Source organism: Rattus norvegicus, chromosome 3, assembly GCF_021556685.1.
Source record: "Rattus norvegicus strain SHRSP/BbbUtx chromosome 3, alternate assembly SHRSP_T2T, whole genome shotgun sequence".
NCBI lineage: Eukaryota > Metazoa > Chordata > Mammalia > Rodentia > Muridae > Rattus > Rattus norvegicus.
Window position 1 is genome coordinate 49,673,034 of NC_141536.1, and position 23,002 is coordinate 49,696,035.

Here is a 23,002-nt window from a genome sequence, read left to right on the forward strand (position 1 = left end):
GTATGAGCGTCCATGACCTAGGAAGACGGATTCAGGCTTGGCCGAATACTATGTTCTAATGCATAGCAAATTCACAAGCTTTTTTTTTTTTTTTTTTTAAGTAAACATAGAACAAAGAAGACTATAAAATAATACACTTTTCAGATAGGTCAGTGGACACAGCGAGTAGGTGGATTACAGCATGGTGGGGGATAATCAGTGATTCTCAACTTTCTTCATGCTGCCACCTTTCGCATACATAGTTCCTCATGTTGTGGTGACCCCTCCCCCCACAATAAATTATTTCATTGCTCCTTCATAAGTGTAATTTTACCTCTGCTATGACTTGCAACATAAATATCAGTTATGCAGGATAGCTGAGATGTGATCCCTGTGGGGGGTCTGGAGCTACAGGTCGAGAGCCATTGTTTTAGCTGCTATCTGTCAGCAAGCCCTTTGCTTGGTGGAAAGGAGAGGTCTGCTAATCCAGTCCAAAAGATTTACTGGATGTTTACAAAAGATGCCAGGTTATGTCTAAAGGATGGCAGCACATGGCATTGAAGGGGCTAGAGACACCCTGAGATAACTAGGCTCTGAACTTGCACCGCACCAAGCATTCTGCGTGCCTGATATTTTAATCAGTCAATTAGCCTTTGCAGACACAACTTCTTTATGTGAGTTCTATTCACACACACGTACACTGACCAGCCTCAGAGCAATTCTATGTGAAGTCTGCTTCATGTTAAGTCACCAACCTCTTCCTTTTGTCCTCTGTACCATTATCCCTAGACTACCAGTTACCTCTGTACATAAAGGAGACTCCCTATTTGTCTCCTTCCCCTTGGTTTGTATTCCCATGAAGCCATCGAACTAAGAAACTGCAGAACAAGATCCATAGATATCTCTCTACCTCCATGATGGGCACTGGTTGAGAGAAAACCTGTTAGACTGAGGGATGGGAATGTAGCTCAGTGGTCATGAGTTTGCAGCTCTTCTACGAGATTCGAGTTCAGTTCCCATCAACTCCCTCAGGCAGCTCACAACATGTAAGTCCAACTCTAGTAGATTCCTTCTGGAGGAAGTCTACTACTACTACTACTGCTACTACTGCTGCTGCTGCTGCTACTACTACTGCTACTACTATTACTACTGCTGCTACTGCTGCTGCTGCTACTACTACTACTGCTACTACTGCTGCTGCTGCTGCTGCTACTACTACTACTGCTACTACTGCTGCTGCTGCTATTGCTGCTGCTACTACTACTACTGCTACTACTGCTGCTGCTGCTATTGCTGCTGCTACTACTACTACTGCTATTACTGCTACTACTGCTGCTGCTGCTGCTGCTACTACTACTACTACTGCTACTGCTACTACTATTACTACTACTAGTAGTACTACTGCTACTACTAGTACTACTGCTACTACTAGTACTACTGCTACTACTGCTACTGCTGCTATTGCTACTACTACTACTAGTATTGTTACTATTATTACTACTACCAGTAGTAGTACAGCTACTACTATTACTACTACTACTATTGCTACTACTGCTGCTGCTGCTACTACTACTACTACTACATACACACACACATACACAGACACACACAGACACACACACACACACACACACACACACTCACACACACAAATAAAAACGAACCATTAAACAAAACAACCACCAATGCATGTCTTCTCAAGGAAGCTTTCTTAGAATCTTTCATCAAATGACTTCAGTCATCAGCCAGTGTGTGTGTGTGTGTGTGTGTGTGTGTGTGTGTGTGTGTGTTTTCCCATGTCATGGCACATGGTGCAGAGGTCAGTGCCCCCGCCAGCAGGGACCCAGTTATTCGTGGGGGTCGAGGGGGACCCATACCTGCAGAAGAACAGGCGAGAAAGAGGAGTGAGACCAAGCAGTGTCCTTGTCAAGGTCTCTTTATTGAGAGGAATGTACAGCATTTAAAGCTCTGAAGGAGGAATTGAAGCTTAGGGCAGAGGGAGTACTGGGAAGTGCCCAAGGACATAAGGTGAATCATTAAACTGCAAGATATCCTCCATAGACAAAGAGGCGACCGTCTTCCGGGGACATGTTTTTTCTTTGAAAAGGTCAAGCCCTTCTCAGGAATCTGCTCAGGGCAGGGCACTAGCTTTGCTTAGTCCCGCAGTCCTGTCCTCAACAGGTCAGAGTACATATTTCAAGAAGTCATTGTCACTTTCTACCACATGAAACCCTGGATTGAACTCAGGTTGTCAGGTTTTGGGGCAAGAGCCTTTGCCCACTGAACTCTCTCTGTGATCCAACCAATACCACTTTAAATATAAAGAATATTGGTTTGTTTTATTAGGAACAGCTGTTCATTTAATTAGCTTTCTTGGCCATTTGTGATATCACCGGCCTTTAGTCTCAGCACTTAGGAGGCAGAGGCAGGCAGGTCTTTTTTAAGTTTGAGGCCAGCTTGGTGCACTGAGTTTCAGGCTAGCCAAGGCTGTTTAGTGAGACCTCGTTTAAAGCAACACCCCTCACCCCACATGAAGCTGCATATGGATTTGCTTTGCTGTCTTAAATAAATCTAATGTGATGTTTTCCTCAATTGTTCTTTTATTCATGTTATGCCTTTCAGTTCAGAAGTGAAATGATTTTGCCCAGGGTTATTAGAGCAAAATTAGAGTCCAATTAGTCACTTTGAGTCTTCGCAACCAAGTGGCTGATTCCTCTTTAATTGTTAACAAGCTCCAGTGTTCACACATTAATGCCGGTATCTAAGGAATCTGAAGTTGTACAAACCATGCAACTCTAAAATATTTGAATATTCTTCTACTCTGTTTGAAAAATGTGTATTCTGTTGATCTGGCCCCAGAACTATGAATAGAAACACTGCCAAGCAGAGGTTGCCATGTCACTAGTAGGAGATGTCATGTTTGATTCATTTCGATTGGACCCCTTTGAAAGGCAATATTGATGGTCCGTCTCGTTCTCTGCTTATAACTCAAAATGTACATTGAGGATGTGTATTTTTTTTTCCACCAAAGGAAAAAATCAGTGGGGTGAGGGGAAACAGGCAATTTACCTAGGCTTTCCTCGGTGCTTGCTTTGATTTATGGTGGGCAAGACATAGATTAACCCCGATTTCCTACATCCAAAACAAGACTTTTGACTCCAGCTGGCTGTTGTTTGAAATATTTTTCTTCTCTGTTCGTCTCTCCATATTTCTTTCCTTTTTTTTTTTCACTGCCTTCCTCCCTCTGCTGCAGGGATTTGTCCTCTAAAAGCTCGGAGTGGGAGGGAGCAAGGACTAGGAGCAGGCAGGCAGCAGGAGCTGGAGGACGCTTGGATCTGGCTTTTGTTATTGGTTGGCTGGGGCCTGATGGATGGTCGAGGGCGGAGTGAGCTCTTCTCAGTGTGTTCTGCCGGAGCCCAAGTACAGAGACCATATTTACAGGTAAGAGAAAAAATACGAAAAGAAATTCATTTTTCATTTCTTTCTTTCTTTCTTTCTTTCTTCTTTCCTTCTTTCCTTTTTTTTTTTTAAAAGGGAAATGCTCGGCTCTAGTAGAAGCATCTTAGGGAGTGTGGGAATCCTAAAGGCGCTTCCCGAAACCGGTCCTTCGCTTGACTCCGGGAAGCCTTGATGAGCAGCTCCTTGTGTCTGCAAAACCCTTTTCCGATTTAAATACAAAAATGCACCAAAAACCACCAGGGACCTGTCTGTTCCTGGTTAGCCTTCTAAGCAATCGTCCCTGAGCACAACGGACTGATAAAATCGTGTGTCTTTGTGTGTTTTATCAAGGCTTGTATTCATGGAAACCAAAGAAGGCATGAGAAAAGCTTGATAGATTCCACAGGTCCTGAGAAAATGGAGTCTTCTCTGAACACTGGATTCAGTGTTGGGTCTTTATATTTACCACCCAGCAAGGAGCCTGTGATTTTTGTTTTGAAGTTTGCAGTTTCTTTTAGCCTAGACTTTGAACGAACGGTCTATGTGCACGTATGCCCTCTTCTCTCTATGCATCTCATGCCCTGAGTAGCTGCAGCGTTTGTCAGCAAATGTGGAGCTGACGTGTAGTGATGAAGTAAAGATCTATCGACAGCTGTCCACATGCACGGGACGGTTTTCCGTTTAGAAAGCACAGAAGTCTAAATGAGAAAGATGAGACTTTGCTGAAAAGTAGTGTCTGACCGACAAATTTCATTTATGCATCAACTACGTCAAGGTTAAGAAATTCCACGACATACTGCTAGCAAAAGCCTCAGGCAGTTAGTACGCCTAAAGTTTGGACTTCACTAGTTGCTTATAATGCCTGACATTATGTTTTATTTTCTTTTATGAAAACTAGGAAAGGTTTTTATTTTTAGCAGCATGGAATAAATGACATATTTATAATAATAAAGACGGTGAAATAATTTTATACCACAACACTAACTCCTCTGTTGGTTATATTTTATAAGATCATTTAAGTCTGAGAGGAACTCATTCCCATTAAGGTCTTAAAAACATGGTACAGTCGTGGACACATTGGCATCCAATTAATACTTGTTGACTGGAGTAAAACAAAATCATAATAGTGATGTAAATATTTTGATGCCTTTGAATGAATTAAAACTTACTATGAATAACTGTAATTTCTAAGAACATTTGGTCTTATTTTGCTTTGATTTGGAAGATGGATAGTACAAACCTTACAAATTCTTAAGGAACTGAACGGTAAAGAAATACTGTTGGGTAGCAGGTAAAGATTATTCAAGTTAACGAACACCTCCTTCGAACTTCCTTAATATACTGAATATCTTTAAGCGCTCAGATGCTATGTTGATCTCTCCGATGGTTTGTTTTGAACCATTTCTGTTTTTCAAAAATCATGACACAACGCTAAAATTTCTCCGTGTTTCCGATTGTTGATGTTTCTCTTTAAAAGTAATTTTTTGGTTTTTCAAACAGAACGGTGATTGCAATTAATTCAAGTTTCTCACCCCCCACGGAACGTAAGGTGGTATGCAAATTTAAATAAATACTCAGCTGCTGGAATGTGGCAGAGACAATAAATCAAGGCAGAGACATTTTTTTTAAAAAAAGGAATTATAAATTCTGAACAAAGCTACCTCTAGGAATGAAGAGGGATTGATGAAAATTAGAGAGCAGAGTTCCACATGGTTTTAAATTATTCGGTTGCCTTGGAAACCAGCTGCTGCAGATGCATTTTGCTTTCTTTAGCTAAAAATATCATCCTTTTAATAATCACTAAGGGAAAGGTTCTGAATAAAAGCAGAATGTATTGTTGTTGCTTTTTATAATTTCCTTAATGGCTCACATATTTTGGATGGAAAGTAGATAAATCCTTCTCCATTAGTATTTCCTATCAGGCAGTGGCAGATGTCTGCAAGGCTCCCAGAAAAAGGGAGACAACTGTGGCGGCTCCTACCGCAGTCTGCGGGGTGTGTGTGTGTGTGTGTGTGTGTGTGTGTGTGTGTGTGTGTGTGTGTGTGTGGTGTGGTACTGGAGGCAAAAGAGAGGAAAAAGCGTGAAAGATGATACAGGCAAATTAGAATCTTCCAGAGCTCTTCAGTAAGATGTGACCAGACCATTTGTTTCCTCCTGGTGCAGCCGGTTTTCAGATGTAAATAAATATAGGTTTGGAGTTGGTTCTCAGGTGTAAACATAGGCTTGTTTGGTGTTCCTCTGCACTGTTTGATTTCATTTTTCTCCCAGGTTGCAGAAGTTAGCCATGCACTGAGTAAGTTAAAAAATGAAACATATTTTTAATGTATTGTTAACCTAAAAAAAAATAAATCAGGAAATGCATGCCCGGGCGCTGAGTAGTGAGCAATTAAATCGGATTTGGACGCAATGGGATAAGGACCATTTTAACTCAAGGCCCAGGCCACATTTTACTAATTCAGTCATTAACTTACCTTGATAGTCTATCTAATGAATGAAGGACTCTGCATTCTAGCAAGTTGAAGAAGTCGTTTTAATATTGAGGCAATTCGTTTTAAATTTAATACGTTTTTATATGTGCACGTGTATATTTGAAGTGTTTTCCTTTGTTCGAAGTAAAGCATTTGTTTTATATGGCTTAAAAAGCCCATCACAATTATCTTATTTTGCTCTAGGCAATCTCTGAAATTAAAATATTTCATTTCTTGTGCTCGGTTCTGTTATCATTTGCTAAGAAAGGAGATGCCCATAATGCTTGAGTTTTCCTTCTTGTTGTAATGCAAATGAGGGTCTCACTTCTGTTATCTCTTTCCCACATGGTGTTTAAATAACTTTGATATGGAATATTTTGTGTTCATAATAGTAATCTTAGCCAGTTAGATTTGGGGGTGAGCAGTGTGGCAGATACAGAACTACATGCTTAAACCACGTGCTAAAATATTTAATATCTACATTATGTGCTGTTAGACCCAATGAGCACATCACTGCTTTGTTTTTCTGGGGGCCCAAGAATAGTGGGGAGTAGTTTCTCTCAAATAATGTGAATACGATGATGACGTTGAAAACTACACTCACAAGACAGAAGGCCAAGAGCTGGTCATGTGACCCATGCAAACATCCTCATTATCAGGCACAGTCAAGGTATATTTCAAGTTCCTGCAGATTATGTACCAAATACACGTATTTGCAATGTTAAATAACGTAAAAATACAGTTCATTACTTGCACCTATAAAGTTTTATGCATCTCTATTTTCTAAAAATGACTTGCTACTTTTGTAGATGCTTTTGTACAGGCCTCCCAAGCCTCATAAAATTCACTAAAGAAAATTAATATTTAATAGCTTCCTCTGCATCATAGGTAGGCAACTTTATGTCTGTAATGGAAAGATGCTAGTTTGGTAAATGAACTCCTGTTTCTGGAAAGGAAGTGCTGGGATTTACCAGAAAGTGTAAGCGCATCAGGGTTAGAGAGCCTGAGGCAGATGGATGGAAATAAAAACTCACATTAACATCTACTACCTCAAAAACGTGATCGATTAGATGGTGTTCTCGCTTGCTTTCTTCTATATTTGTACCTGATATTTAGCGTAGGAGTTATATAGGAGCGGAAAGGGATTCAATACAGTGGCTGCGCTTTAATTAGACTTTCCCGTCTCAAGGAGCAGGGCGTGGAGTTTGTTATTGAACCAATGATAGCATTTGGACGATCGTGAATCTCAGTCAGTGGGTAGGGCGTTGTATTTCTCGGTCAGTTGTTAAGATTTCAACCACGGGCTAAATGGTCTGACTTAAGATTGTTCAACATACAGATTGTGGAGACATGGAGTCCGAGTAAGATTTCAAACGTTCTCTTCAAGGTATGAATATCCTGATGGGTACCAGCAATGTGTATCAGCACAGATATCATGGACAGGGGAGGAACTTTATGGACACGAATAGCATCATTTGAAATTTAGATGAAATGGGATAGGAGGGATGGCTCGGTGGTTAAAATGTTTCCCGTGTTAGCAAGAGGACTGGGGTTGGGAGCTCCAGAACCCATGCAAATACCTGGTGGACACAGTTTTAGCTCAGTCTTGGCAGTTCCGGACTGGGCAGGCCAAAACCGGGGACCCAGCTGGATATAGACTCTAGTCCTATCTGCAACTTCTACATTTGACTGAGAGACACTGCCTCAAAGCCTAAAAGGAAGAGCAATAAAGGAAGAGTCCCCATATCCACATGAGGCCTCCAACACCTATGCACACATGCACGCACATCTCCACAGTGGGTGACCACACAAGTGAATACGCCTTTTCATACCTGCATCCCATACTCAGCTGCACATGAGAAAAAAGGGAGCTAGTAACCCTGCCATATATTTCCCAACAGCATTTATGTTTCGAGCATTCCGGTTTAACATAATAGTTCAAAAGAGTAAAGAAGCGTAGTGCACATGACACATTTCTGCGGGGTTTTTTTCTGGTTCATTTTTACATTAGTTAAAAATGAAATTAAGTTATAAGAAAAACAACAAATGCTTTTATGCAAAGTTTTGTATCACTAACAATATTCAGCACAAAACTTTTAAAAACATTAATATTTTTCCTATAATGTATATTTTAGGCTGTATTCCCTAGGAGCATGGGACTTACTCATAGATATCTTCTTGAAGTGTTTCAGTGGAGGAGAAACTAAGGCACAGAACGTTATTATTGAGGCATGGAGGGAAAAATTATGTACAAAATTATGATAGTTGAAAAGCTATGTGTTTATATTAAGTACAGAACGTATTCCATTAAGGATTGTGTAAAAGAGAAATGAAGTTGAGCATGGCTTTGGAAGAACGTAAAAAGAATAAAAATGTGTGACTGGCCAGATCTCATGGGCATAACTAGACTTTAGAAGTGCATGGAATGCTGCACTGGACCTTCTCTGCCTCCTGGTGAGGCCGGTGAGCTTGACTTGCTGTCGCTGTTCCTTCACATTTCTAAGGTTGACAACAAGGTCAGAAATATATTTAGTTTGTTTTCTAGCAAGTGTCTAAGCAGTTGCTTGCTGTCATGTTACGGATTCACCATAAATATTTAATAAATGAAATGGTTTTGTAAGCAGCAGGAGACATGAATATCTTTACAATTGTTTCCCTTCCTTCCTTCCTTCCTTCCTTCCTTTTCTAGGCTAGCCATTGAGAGTCATCACGCCCTCGGAAGTTCTAGCCGTGCTGGAGTACACCTAGAGTACACAAAGAGATTCTCTGAAAGCTTCATTTTTTTTTTTGTTCTCTTTTCTTTCCCCAAAGTCACAGTAATCCTTGTTTTACACCATCAGAATTTTCCTATTTTAGCTCATAAACCTCAATTTTTATATTGTTTACTTACTGTGATTGCCAGCCCACCTAGTGCACCCACAGAAGCCTTGTAGTTCTCAGCGTCAAATGAGAAGCTGAGCTTGGAGACTCTTAGCATTTTCTGTCTTTGGCAGGATACCCAAGTGAGGCTCTAGAGAAAAACGCCCCCTTCTTGCTTTGCCCTGGCTGGACTGTTATCTTAGTGTTTTCATTACATCCACCCTCTGCCCTCTGTAGGATTCTCAAAACCATCTAAGCTGTAATTGCCAGTGGCAGGGTTTTGCTTACACAATGCCTGATAGGCGGTGTGTGCTGCAAATTGTGTTGCTGACTAAATGAATGAGGCGTGGGATGGTCTCAGCCACCCGCCACCTAGCCTTCTCTAATCACTCAGTGCCTACATTCTCCCATGGTCCTTTTCTTTCATGGACTACTTTAGGAATGCCCTTGAATGTGACAACATGCATATCAGAAATGTCACGGATTCAGGCAAAATTTCACATTGCAGATTTTTTTTTTCTATCTAAACTGCACTTGAGTTCTCCTGTGTGTTAATGAGGGATTTCATCTGCATACATTCCCCATTTCATGCCTCTCTGTTTCATTAAAGGCAGCAGTCAGCCCTCCATATTAGCTGGTCACAGATTCAACCGCGTATAGGTGGAAAATATTATGGGGGAAATGGCATGTGCTCTTAAGCAGGATAGAATAACAGCTATGACCATCGTGGTTTTTTATGGCGTTTGACATTACACAGAGTACAGAGGCCCTCCGTCATGAACTGTGGAAGGGCACTAGTGTGCTTTGTGGAATTCCTCTGAGTATTTCCATGATCATGAACCTTTGTCAGTTTTAAGACAGAGAGGGTTTCTTGGAACCAACTTCTCACAATACCGAAGAGTGACTTTCATTTTAGTATGTACACTCATCGAGAGCATCATATGTTCAACCAATAGATAAGCAGCAAATTAATATAATTAAGTAATTATATGAATACATAATATTAATATCGATGTATAAAACATAGCAGTGTGTACATAAGTCATCTTTTTTACACATACTGGGGTCAATGAGTCCACTTGGTTATGCTAAAGATGTCCAGTAGCATGTGATTAAAGCTAAAATTATGGGGCTGTGGGTGTAGCTTAGTGAAAGTACTTGCTTAGCTTGAAGAAGGCCCTGGGTTTGACTCCTAGCACTGAACAAACAAACAAACAAACAAACAAACAAACAGAAAAGCAAGCAACCAGAAAGGCACACAGTGTTCAGAAACCCTTTTATTCTCCCTCCCGTTTTTTCTGCCAATTGTGTTGTGCTCTGGTGAACAATCCTGAGGCAAAATATGCAACAAGACACAGTGACAGAGAAACCAAGGATAGGTGTTTTCACACTGAGAACCAATGTGTGATTTACTTAATTTCAATACACCTCAAGGTAAAGGTGAGCGGATAATCAGGGGAGTGGAAGCCCTTTGATAGAATTTCCACGACAACCAGGGAGAAAGGATCACAGGAAGAACAACGAAGAAAGGAAAGCAGGGCAGGAGGGACAGGAGAGGAAGGGGAGGAAGAGAGGGAGTGGCGGTGGGGTGATACAGAGACACACAGAGAGACAGAGACAGAGAGAGACGGAGACGGAGACGGAGAGAAAGACAGAGACAAAGAGACTGAGACAGTGAGAATGTGTATCCAGGACCCTGTCTTGAAAAAAAGGGGAAGGAAAGGAAAGGTAAACAAAAGGGGATGGAGAGGCTGGGAGGGAGAAGAGGAAACCAATTTTAAGCAGTAAGGTACCACTGAGAGTAAGAAAAATCATGGTGGCTGACTTCAAATGTGCAGACGTCTGAGTTTAGATTCTGGCTCTATGATCGGCCTCTGTGCCCTTGGCCTTGATATTAATAAAAACAATAGCTAAGTGAATCTGTTAGTTCTCGGTTGTGTGAGATATTATCACAAGCGGAACGTTGTAAGCACCTCTGAGAGTCAGAAAGCATTGTCAGAATCCCACAGGCTGGGATCCAAGTGTTGGGCCAGTGGAGCTCTTGTCAGCCAGTGGTGCTGGCACATTTCATTCCAGGCTCCTGGTAGACTTCAGCTCCATAGATTGACATTGGATTGCGCTCCGACAGGCGGTGCGCTCTCTGTGCCACGAAGTTCTTTCTTTTGAACACTCTCTCATCCTTAGTATATAACCTTTGGGCTAGTAGTTCTCAACCTGGGGGAGCCCTTTGGGGGTTCAAACCACTCCTTCACAGGGGTTACCTAAGACCATTGGAAAACACAGATATTTACATTACAATTTCATAACAGCAAAATTACAGTTATGCAGTAGCAATGAAAGTGATTTTATGGTTGGGGGGGGGGGTCACCACATCATGAGGAACTGTGTTAAAGGCTCACAGCATTAGGAGGGGTGAGAGCCACTGCTCTATGCCCAGTTTGAAAGGCTCTTGTGATTAGGTCCTATGCCCACCCATCAGGTCACAGGTTCAGGTGCAAACCCTTTTGCCACACTCCATATGCCTATGAGTGTGATCTCCAGAGTGGCTTCTCATAATTGCATAACTGTGGCCTTAAAGAAGCATGGATATTAGGTCCCGAGAATATGAAGACTGTTGTAACGTCCTGTTGGTCGCTTGCTGGAAACCCTGGAATTGCGCTAGGCAATGTATTCTGTTAATACTCAGTATTAATTTGGATAGTGGAGCAGGCTGCAGTATTGGCAAAGGTATGGTAAAAATATATCTCAGAGCACCATCAAAGAAACAAATTGGCAGGGCCTCTCTGGCAGCGGAACTGGCAAAATGTTGGGAAGTGTCAATGCTTCCACCTCTAGGAATCTATCCTAAAGTTGTGTTCGACAATATAAAGATTTGGTTAACATGCTACTGTGATTTACATGTGTTTCCTCGGAATATGTGTCTTCGAAACATATGGTTTTTTAGAAGTTTCCTTAAATATTTATAGTACGGTGAAATACTATGTAGCCCAAAACACTAAACGAAAATTAAATGAAACACCTAGTTATGGAAGGAGGTGTTTTGCGACACAATTGGTGAGATTATAGCCTATAGTCCATTCATAGCCTTTCCTGGGGTGTGGGGTAGACTTTTGGTAAAATCTGTGACTTAGTGAACAAATATACCCTGACAATTTCCCATTAACTGTTGTCTAAACAGATGAGAGACTTCTTTGAGAGCATGAGGTGGGCTTTTTGCAGAATGTGGTCACTGAAAATGTGGAGACCCACACAGTACCCAGCATCAAGAAGGAGGGTACCCTTAATGAAGATTTCCGTCTTTGACCTGACAGCTCTTGGCAGTGGTCAATCATGTGATGGCCCGAAGGCGAGCATGCAGCTGGCTCCTTCACCCCTAATTTATCAACCTGCTTTAATGTCAATAATCTGGTTCAATTTCACTCTCAGCAAAATATTTTGCTTTTGAAGAAAATTCAATTTATAGTCAGTTTCTTTCTTTCTTTTTCTTTTTCTTTTTTCTTTTTTTCGAAGCTGGGGACTGAACCCAGGGCCTTGCACTTGCTAGGCAAGTGTTCTACCACTGAGCTAAATCCCCAACCCCTTATAGTCAGTTTCTTACAGTTCTGGAAATGAGTCAGCTGAAATCAAAGAGTTGTGTCCATTGAGGGGCTTCTGGATGACTTTTGACCTGGTAGAGGGAAGACAGCTATACAGTTCACCAAGTAAAGCCTCTGGCCACCAAACGTTATGACCGGAGTTTGATATCAGAACCCACGTGGTGGATGGAGATAGAGAATCAACTCCTGCAAGTTACCATTCTCTCTTTAGATACATGTTAAGACAAGGGTGTATCACACACACACACACACACACACACACACACACACACACACACGAGCACACGAAACAAACAAACAAACAAACAATAAAAGCAAAACTGTTGGTGAAGGTGAGAAAGCCTGATAGCATAAGAGGAAGTGCTCAGGAGAGATGGGGTCGGAGATCCAGGCTGTCAGGACTTTCCTTGTGTCTTTTCTTCAGCTCTGTGATGCATCTTGAAATAGAGAATACTCATGAATGGCAGGGAGGCATAGGAATGTTCAGTCTTTTTTTTTTTTTTTTTTTTGGTTCTTTTTTTCGGAGCTGGGGACCGAACCCAGGGCCTTGCGCTTCCTAGGTAAGCGCTCTACCACTGAGCTAAATCCCCAGCCCCAGGAATGTTCAGTCTTTAGAACACAGGGTTGCATAGTCTAATGCTATAAACTGGCTACTCATTAGTCCTGTTTTTTTTTTAATTTTATTTTTCTTGGATATTTTATGTATTTACATTTCAAATGTTGTCCCCTTTCCTCCCTCTCCAATACCCCCACTCTTTTTCTATGAAGATACTCCCACCTCAACGCCCTGGCAGTCCCCTACATTGAGGAAAGGAGACTTCAGAGAACCAAGGGCTTTTCCTCCTATTGATGCTGGACAATGCCATCCTCTGCTACATACATAGCTGGAGTCCTGGGTCCTTCCAGGTATACCCATTGGTTGGTGGTTTAGTCCCTAGAAGCTCTGGTTGGTTCATATTGTTGTTCTTCCTATGGGGTTGCAAACCCCTTCGGCTCCTTCAGTCTTTTCTCTAATTCCTCCATTGGGGTTTCCTTGTTCAGTCCAATGGTTAGCTGCAAGCATCCTCATCTGTATTGGTAGGGCTCTGGCAGAGTCTCTCAGGGGACACCCATATCTGGCTCCTGTCAGCAAGCACTTCTTGGCATCAGCAACAGTGACTGGGTTTGGTGGCTGCATATGGTCATTGGTCCTGTTTTATAAGTGAGAAACTCAAGAAAATTAAGCCCCCACAAACTGTGACAACGAGCCTTTTTTCCCCCATCAAATCAAACTGTTAACTTCTGGTGAGTCTTGAAACTTTGTATTGTTTACCAGGGCTAGAGAGATGGCTCAGGGGTTAAGAGCACAGACTGCTCTTCCAGAGGTCCTGAGTTCAATCCCCAACAACTACATGGTGGCTCACAACCACCTGTGATGGGATCCGATGCCCTCTTCTGGTGTGTCTGGAGTAGTCTGGTGTGACAATGCACTCACATAAAATAACAAAACAAATCTTTTCTTTTTTTTTTTTAAAGAGATTGTTTACCAGTTGGCCTGAGGTACAGCCCACTGCAACCCACACTGCTTCCTGCGCTTTATCCTTTCCCCTTCACGGAACCTTTTCCTCTAAAGATTTCATTTTTCAGTTGTAAGCTCTCAGATCCTAACAGTCCAATCCCAGAGATGTGGTTTTAATTGGGGGAATCTGGGTGTCGCCAGACATGTGGGTCAAAATAATTCTTCCTAGCTGCCATCTGGTGCTGTCTCTCCTTTGGACCCAGCCACCTGCCTCAGCCCCTGCAACCAGCCTAATTTCTTCTGCCTCTTGTTCTTTTATGACTAAATCCATGATTTAAAAAAGACAATGCCAAGACCTTTTAAGCTCCTCAATTGTTCTTTATCCCATTTAGAGATGCCCCTGTCTTCAGAATCTCTCATCCGTGGTTGACCTGCCTTGACTCACGTCCAAAGAATTGGCCAATCTACCTTCATTTTTATCCTTCACCTATCTAACTCCACTCACTTATCTCATTGTTCTTTTTCTCCCATTCATTTATTCACTTCACATCCCAATCGAAGCTCCCCCTCTCTCCCCAGTGCTTCTCTCACACAGCACCTTCCCACATACATCATCTCCCTCCCCTCTGAGAAGAGGGGGGCTCCTCACTGGGTACCAACCTACCCTGGCACATCTTCTGTTGTTATTTTGTGGTGATGGTGGTGACATCCAAGGCATTGTGCATGCAAGCTAAAGCATTCTACCATGAATGACTTTTTGCAAGGCCTTCTCCCTGCTAGCTATTGCCAACTACCCACTGGTGAGCAATTCAAGCCCATGACTGTACCCCAGCTATGTGGTAGCAAGCAGTCCTGCAGTGAGAGGAAGAATAGCATGTGGAAACAATGCAGTACAATGGTACAGACACACTGGTCAGTGCTCTTGGTTTATGCATGGTCATTCAGCTGTCTTGGCCCATAATATTATCCTAATTACGGGCTGTTTTCTCTATAACAGTTGTCTGATAACCTGAACCTCTCGGTCTGTGGAGGCATGTATCTAAGCCCTAGAGACTTTACTAAATTTAGAGAATTAACTTTAGAGGAAGGTCTTCATATGCAACATTCTTCATAGTCTCCCCTCCCCCCTAGAATGGCAAATTAGAGTTTGTCTTTTCATTCTTTAAATGATTTTTCCTGGGTCGGTAGCTAAAACAGTTATTTCTCACGTATATCATCATGAATCTAGCATACAGATTAATGACTTACAATTTTCTACTCTTGAATCCAGTGATCTGATTTCCTGTTCAAGTCTCTGGGTGCACATATAATTACTATACTGTCATTTTAAATATTTTAATCCAAACTGTGATGATTCTATATCTTATTCCATTCAGACTACGGTAGCAAAATACCATGGATGGGGTGGATTGTTAACAACAGGAAATATAGTTCTTATTATTCTGGGGATGGAAGCCCAGGATCAAGATCCTATCATATTCTATATCTTCCTAGCCCTTGTTCACTATAACCTCACAGCAGAATGGGCAGCAGGGGGAGGGGGGATTTTGGGCAGGAGTGATGCACTCTTAGAAGGAAAGTGCTTATTGGCCTCCATGACAATTATTGCCTCAGACCTACATCTTTTGATGCTGTCACCCTGGGTTAAGTTAGGAGTATAACCCATCCAAGTTACTGATGCTGACCATTCTCATTCTCATCTGTGTTGTGAATCAGTGCAATTCCGACTTCAAATTACAATGCAATTTGAAAATCGCTCCTTTAGCTTTGCAAAGAAAATCAATAGGTGCTAATCAGATACGGAGTAGGAAGTCTAGCATAGTAAAGGACTGTTTCTAGCTATGTAAACAAGGCACCAGTCGGGTTAGAATAGGTTAAACTGTAAAAGAACTTAGCCAAAATGACCTAGCCACAAGTAGGCATCTCTCATGTAGACCAGAGAATGCAGTCTCTCATCTGTCACATCAGGGTACCCACCACCCTACCGTCTACCTGACTGAGAAGCTGTTTATTAGCATAGTTATGTATCATTCCGTCTTAGAAATGGCATATTTCTTGGCAGCGTTGTTACAAACGGCGCATGAGAGAGACAACGAGGGGACTACACGATTTTTATCACAGCCGACCCTACTCCCTCCTGAAGGTCTGCCACTGTCTCGTTACTTGTGTTTATGACCCCTGATTACTTACTGCTTCTCTATAGGTGCAGAGAAATTTGCTACTCTCGGTGGTTTCATGATTTCCCAAACTTGACATTAACATTTTTTTTTAAATTGTGAATCCACCTGCACCTGAATGGCTCTCCTTGCCTATGCTGCTACAAAGAGTGAAGAAGTTTAAATTAATGTTTTATCCAGCAAAAAGATTTAGGTACTGTATTCTGTCATGTGTAAAATCTATTCAACTATCCTTGGCGCAGGCCTTGAGTATTCCCTGTGGCTCTGCTGAATTGACTGGAAACATGATAAGGCATCTAAATTCTGCAGGTATTGCCATTCCTAGCATCCAATTTGATTTTTGATGGACAGAGAGCCCCAGGAAAGTAGATGCCTTTGTACCTAAGTAAAAAGAAATCCCCAGCAAGACAGACATACCCTCATCAGTATGCTCCCAGTATGACAGCCGTGCAAGTAAGTGATCCATTTTGTTTTGAACTCTGGCTCTGTCAATGACAGTACACGATTTACCAGAACAAATCAAATAAATGTATTTGACTTGCGTTTTGGCATTTGAAAACATGAAGCCTTGTTTCCTAATGCAGCCTTGTGATTCCACACTCTCGATTTGAACTCTCCCTCACAGATATCATTGCCAGAACGAGAATAAAAAAAAAAAAAGAAAGAACAAATCAGGGTGTAATTGTTCGCCATGGTTTCCAGCATTACAGGAAGCACAGTCTGTGTGGTTCAAAGCACTAGACCCTAAGATGACTCTAAGTCCTTGAGCGCAGTCAGCGGGCACAGATCTCAATGCTCGGCTCCCGTTCCTTCTGCAGGTCCAAGTGACAGCTATGAGTGGAATTTTAAAGGGGAAGCTGGAAGAAGCTGACAGCGCCTCTCTCTGCTCTTCGGGGCAGGAATCAGATGATGACGTTTTTAGCTGTTACAGTGCTGACAGTCTTGATAGTGTCTGTCTGTCCACAGCTGGTCATTTACCCGTGAGTATCTGAAGCTGCATTTCATGTTTCCCTCTAAATTCTCTGTAGATGGCTGATCCTTGGGGGCTTCCAAGAATTTGCAGCCTTATAGCTGCTTCCAAGTTCTTCGTCATTTGGAAGTATCATTTTGTTTTAATTAGTCATCACAGTGGGCTTCTGCCCAAATCTCTAATGGAATGGGTCTAGAGGAGGCAGAATTTGGTCTCATCAGAGGTAAGCAGATAGCAACTGAAAATCACTTCATCACCAGCTCTCTCTTGGTTTGAGAACCATAACAAGTGAGCTATTCGTTTGTAGCATCTAATACGGTAATCAATGTCAGTGGGTTGGGAAGTATTTGCTAAGGGCAATGTACTCGCCTAGAGTAGTATTTTTTTTTTCTTTCCGATTTTGAGAATCAAACCCAGAGGCTTGCCAATGTTAGGTGTCCACTTTGCCACTGAGGTACATCCTCAGGACCTCAGGACGGTGTGTGGGGAAGAAGAAGGGAGGGTAGTGGAGGAGAAAAGGCCAGTTAGATGGCTCAATAGTTATGGTCAAGGATGTTCCCACCAAGCCTGATGATCTTAGTCAGATCCCTGGGACCACATGGTGGAAGGAGAGAAACAGTGCCTGACATTTGTTCTCTGATCAGTACGTACATCCCCACACACCTGTGCATACACATACAGATAAGTAAATAAATTTAGTAATAAAAATTTAGTATCAAAGTATAATAATAATAGATGTTTTAAAAATACGGTGCTGCAAAATCGAGATGCTGAAAGTTCTGTAATTCTGTAGACAAAGGCAAAGCTCAGATGTAAGCCTACGTTCATTCACTAGAGTAAAGATGGCCTTCACATATATACTTCTTCTACGGAGATTAAGATGGATAAGAATATAGAGTATAGTAGGATATGTTTGAATTCATTATCCCACCCATTTTCTAGTTATGTTTGTTGCAAAAAGATGCACATAAGTGAAGTTTTGATATAGAACTTTTTAAAATAATTCTGCCAATTTAAACCTAACCATTAATGGAGGTAAGACGAAAATACATTATTATTATTATTATTATTATTATTATTATTATTGCTACTTTGTTTTGTTTTGTTTTGTTTTTGTGACATCAGTGCTTGAACTCAGAGCTCTGTACAGCTGCACTCCCACTGAGCCACATCCCAACCCTCATAATTATTTCTTTAAAATTTTTGTTACATTTACTTCTTTGTAGTGTGTCTGTGTATGTCTCTGTGTGTGTGTGTGTGTGTGTGTGTGTGTGTGTGTGTGTGTGTATCTGTATCTGTGTGTACCACACATCTATAACATCAGAGGACAACTTGCAAGATCTTTCTTTCCATTATAAGAGTTGTAGGGGTTGAACTTGGGACATCAGATTTAGTGGCAAGCGCCTTTACCTGCAGACCTCCCACATTTATTTCTTAAAAGTGTTAATAGACTAAGTAAAGTCAATGGAGCTCTGTAACTTCACATAGGCTTTACGGGATTGCTAGCTGCCTTTCTGTTGCTAAGAAAAAGGCCATAACCAATAGCAACTTGGGGAGGAAAGTGTTTGTTTCAGCTTATGGGTCTATTCTATCATGTCCTTCATGAAGGTAAGCCAGGGCAGGGACTAGAGGCAGGAACCACAAAGCAGGAACTAAAGCAGAGGCCTTCAAGGGATGCTGCTAATTGGCTTGCTTTCCATGGCTTACTTTGCCTGCTTTTTAAAAAAAAATACAACCCAGACCTCCTGCTTAGGGTTAGCACTACCCACAGTGGGTCGGGCCCTTCAGTATCAAGCATCAAACAAGAAAATGTTCCTACCCGTTTGCCTACAGGCCAGTCTGACGACATTTTTTCTCAATTGAGGCTCTTTCTTCACATCTGACTCTAACTTGTATCTGGTTGACAGAAAAGCTAACCAGACGTGACAATGGGATAAATGTCGCTTAAAGTTTACATTTTGTGTTGAATAGTTTCTGTCTTTTAATGAAGTCAGGGTAAAAGGAAATAATACAGTGTTATTTTTATGTAGATTTCTTTTTCTACCTTCCCTATTCTTAATTTTTAGAGAGTTTTGTACTTAGGGATTTTAAACCCACTGAAACATCCTTAAAATCCCTACTAACATTATACACATATCTCTGCACATTGAAAATCATATTTTTGTGCCTTACCCTCTCATATTTAAGATTTAGGAATTGTATTCTGTCCATGGGAATATTCCATCCTTATTAAAAGAGTCGAGAATTGAGAACGTCAGATTTTGTAAGAAGGTGTAGGCTTTGTATTGCTTACTCTCTTGGCTAATGCAGAACTTTTTAAATGAACTTGAAACAAGTTTAAAAAGTGAGCAGAAGGTCCAAGAACTCTTGTGAAGATAGCCACAGTTTGGAAGTAAGACTGTTTAATGACACAAAAAATATTTCCAGACAAAGCTTTCTGAGAGAATATGCTTTGAGGCTGCCTTTTCAAACCCTCTAAGCTGCTGTATCCTTGAGAAAGGCCAGGACATTGACCTTATGTCTTGCTGTGATCCTTGATGCCTAGCGTGGGTAGAACATTTGATGATGCTTACGTTTCTATATTGAACAAACAGATTAATTCTGATAGTTTTCCATTCTGTTTTGATGGAGTACTGGAGTTTGAGCCAGGCCTTTGTACATACGTGTCAAGTACTCCACTACCGAGTTATGTACACCCTGCCACAATTCAAAATTCTCAAGTGCTGTAGGAATGAGTCAAAACACATGGTATGGAATTCTCAAGGAAATTGATATCATTTTTTTCTAAAAAAAGGAAAGAGTCTATGGGATGCTCACGTCCTTAAAAAAAGTAGTGGTCCACATTTAAAGGCAGGACTGTGGAGAAAATTCTAACACTATCCCCTCTCTGTGCTTAGAGAGTCTCTAAAGTTGGGTCTAGTAGAGAATCTGTCCAATGTTAGTCAGTTTCCCTTTAGCCAATCCTGAAGAGCCCCATCATTTAAGATGTAGTTTCCCTGAGATGGCTCCATCTAACCGAATAGAGTACTAATCTAGTAGCACAGGAGAGCAAGTGCCACACTTCTGTGATTTTTTTTTAATAACTTCCAATTTTCTTCAACACCTTGCTATCTTGTGTATCTCCTAAAGTGACAAATCGGTTCTGTCCTGGAAAAATCAATCTCAAGACTTCTCTATGCAAGACTTCAATTGATTTCTGCGGCTTATGCGTTCACAAAGTACCTACGACTTTCATTTAAGCCTCAGTGCGTCTTACAGATGTGGTTTAAGAAGCTTTCCGGTTGTAAATAAAGAAATATGTCTAATTAAAAAAAAAGAAGCTTTCCGGTTGAATGTGATGCTCTGGTGTTTTAGCGAAGGTTAGAGAGAGTGGAGGTACAGTAGTTGATCTGGACATTTGGACAGTTTCCAGGAAGAATGAAAGTAGCAGTGGACAGAGTCTCTTAAAAAATATTTTGATATGTGATTCCCAACTACGCTACCGTAGGAGACGTTCACACCCACTGTAATCAGAGAAATCTTAGGTTGTAAACCTTGATGCATTGTTTTTCTTTTGCTTTGTTTTGTGTTTTGTTTTTCCCCCATCATCAGCACAATTGATGGGTTTGTTGTGGTGACCTTTCCAGGGCTGAAGGAAAATGTTCACAGGTTCTCCTTTGTAAGAGAATGCTGATAGTTATCGTTTAGTAACCAGCACCTGAGAGCTGTGAGTGTGGCCACTCCAGGAGGAGGAGGAGGAAGAGCAGACAGATGCAGTCTGCTGAGTACGTTCTGTCACTCTGGGCTACTCTCAGTCTGCTCAAACACAGAACCTCATTAATTCCGAAGCTGGGATAAGACAAGAGAATGTACACATTCATGTTCCTGTCTTTAAGAGGACCTGATGCTTGGCGTAGGCTAAGACAAAAAACAACAGTAGTTGTTGCATCTCATCTTTAACCTAAAGAATATTAGCAGTGATTTCAAAGCAGTTGGTTAGACTCTTTTTTTTTTTCTTTTCTTTTTTTTCGGAGCTGGGGACTGAACCCAGGGCCTTGCGCTCGCTAGGCAAGCGCTCTACCGCTGAGCTAAATCCCCAACCCCAGTTGGTTAGACTCTTATTCTACAGCTCTGGAGGCCAAGACCATGGAGGAGGTTTTGAGAACCATAAAAATATGACCTGTAGTAAAACACTTTAATGTCTACCCATGCACCGTGCCTTTCCACCCAACCCCTCGGCTCCCGATGGTTTACTTGCACGACTGAGTACAGAGAACCAACTCATCAAGTCAGTGACATGGCTGCCTCTTTTCTGGCAACTTCTGTTAGATGTAGAATGAATTAGTCTTTTGGCAAAAGTAAGTGAGTCAAAAAAAAAAAAAATGGCAGGGCAAGAATTCAAGCTGAGTGTGAAATGGCAGTTCTCTTCCCCTTTCTGCCTGGAAGCGACAGGCAGGCTTTCCTTGTGTGTCACCACATTGATTGAAATGTCGCATGGCAAACATGTTTTACATTTACATGAACGAAATTGGTTTGTCCTTGTGACATAATGCTGCCTGTGATAATGGTAGGAACGTTGCCATGAAAAGTGGGTGAGCTGAAGTACACAGAGGGCATCTTTTACAGTAGCTGGCAAATCCAGGGTTATGTCATCGCCTCCACAGGTAACAATCTTCACGCACTTCGTTTTTTGTGACAAAAGAAGTTGGGCAGGAAAACAAGCAATATCTGTCTATTTCTTCAACCCTGGGGCACAGCATTACTTGTCTGATTCGGGACTTCAGAAGTCTGTTCCCCTCGGATTCCAGTTGGGCTCACTTGGTCCAAACTTCCCATTACATGGAGAGGTACAAAGTTTGCTTTTATATTTGTTTCTTGGTTGTAAACCTTGACAAATCATTGAAATCGGGCATCGAGTTTGAGAGCACAGCTGGGCCAAGTTTCAAATAGTATTTGTTGTGTCTGTGACAAGGAATGTAGAATATCGAAGGTATGGTTTTAATTCCATTAGCCGCCGTGAAAAAGTAAAGCGTTATGGCCATCCTGAGGTGTGGGTGGTACTGTCTCTCACCTGGACTGAAGGAGAAAGCTTTCTTAGCATGAGATCTCAGATAAATAGTAGAAAAAAATTCCCTGCTTCCTACGTGTATTATTTACTCCGGATGTTTGTAGGCGGATCGATTTTGCAACTATTTCATTCAGAGAAGAATTAAAGTCGTTATTAAATATTAATGACGCCATCTTCACATTAGTGATCGAAGCGTTTCTCCCTGACAGGATAATCTGTTTACAGATAAACCTCAGAATGCTTACATTTTATAAACCTCTCAGTAGACAGTCAGATCTGTCGTTGGTCAGGGGCAGAGCCAGCATGCTGTTACTCTCGATAGATGCAGGCACTTAATCTTTTAGGGACTTAAAAACAAACTGAAATTTGTGTCTTTGTGGCATAAAAGGATTTCAGGGAACGATCCTGGGAATTGTTGGAATTCTGATTGTTAGAATTGTTATTAGAAACAGATTTTTTGGGGGGGCTTTTTAATATTTATTTATTTATATTTATTTTATTTTATTTTATTTTATTTTATTTTATTTTATTTTATTTTATTTTATTTTTGAGACAGAGCTTCTCTGTTGTAGCTCTGACTGTCCTGGAACTCACTCTGTAGACTATGCTGTTCTCCAAGATCTACCTGCCTCTGCCTTCTGACTGTTAGGATTAAAGTTGTGTGCCACCAGTGGTCAGCTTAGGGGTTCTATTAAAGATAATTTTAATAGAGACTTTGAGCAGAAGGAAGGGCTAAGGCAAAGATACTTAGATACAGGTAAGACACACACAAGTGTTGGAACTGGCTCCTCCAGGGACAGTCATAATTAACTGTCTTAAAGTGGTATATATATGGGGTTTCTCTCTCTCTCTCTCTCTCTCTATCATGTGTGTGTGTGAGTGTGTGTGAGAGAGAGACAGAGAGAGAGAGAGAGAGAGAGAGAGAGAGAGAGACTAAATGTATATCTCAAAAAGTACCTAAGAAACCATT

The 23,002-nt window shown here is 41.4% G+C and overlaps 1 protein-coding gene across 2 annotated transcripts in view; it reads left to right on the forward strand.

Moving 5' to 3' along the window:
* The first annotated feature begins 3,321 nt into the window (after nucleotides 1–3,321).
* The window catches only part of Csrnp3 (cysteine and serine rich nuclear protein 3), a 187,939-nt gene continuing 168,258 nt past the window's right edge, over nucleotides 3,322–23,002 (forward strand). Inside the window, 2 exon segments of one of the 2 annotated variants that reach the window (NM_001271225.2) lie at nucleotides 3,322–3,420; nucleotides 16,834–16,995. The gene's annotated coding sequence lies outside the window, so the exon portion shown is untranslated. 2 annotated transcript variants of the gene reach the window in all.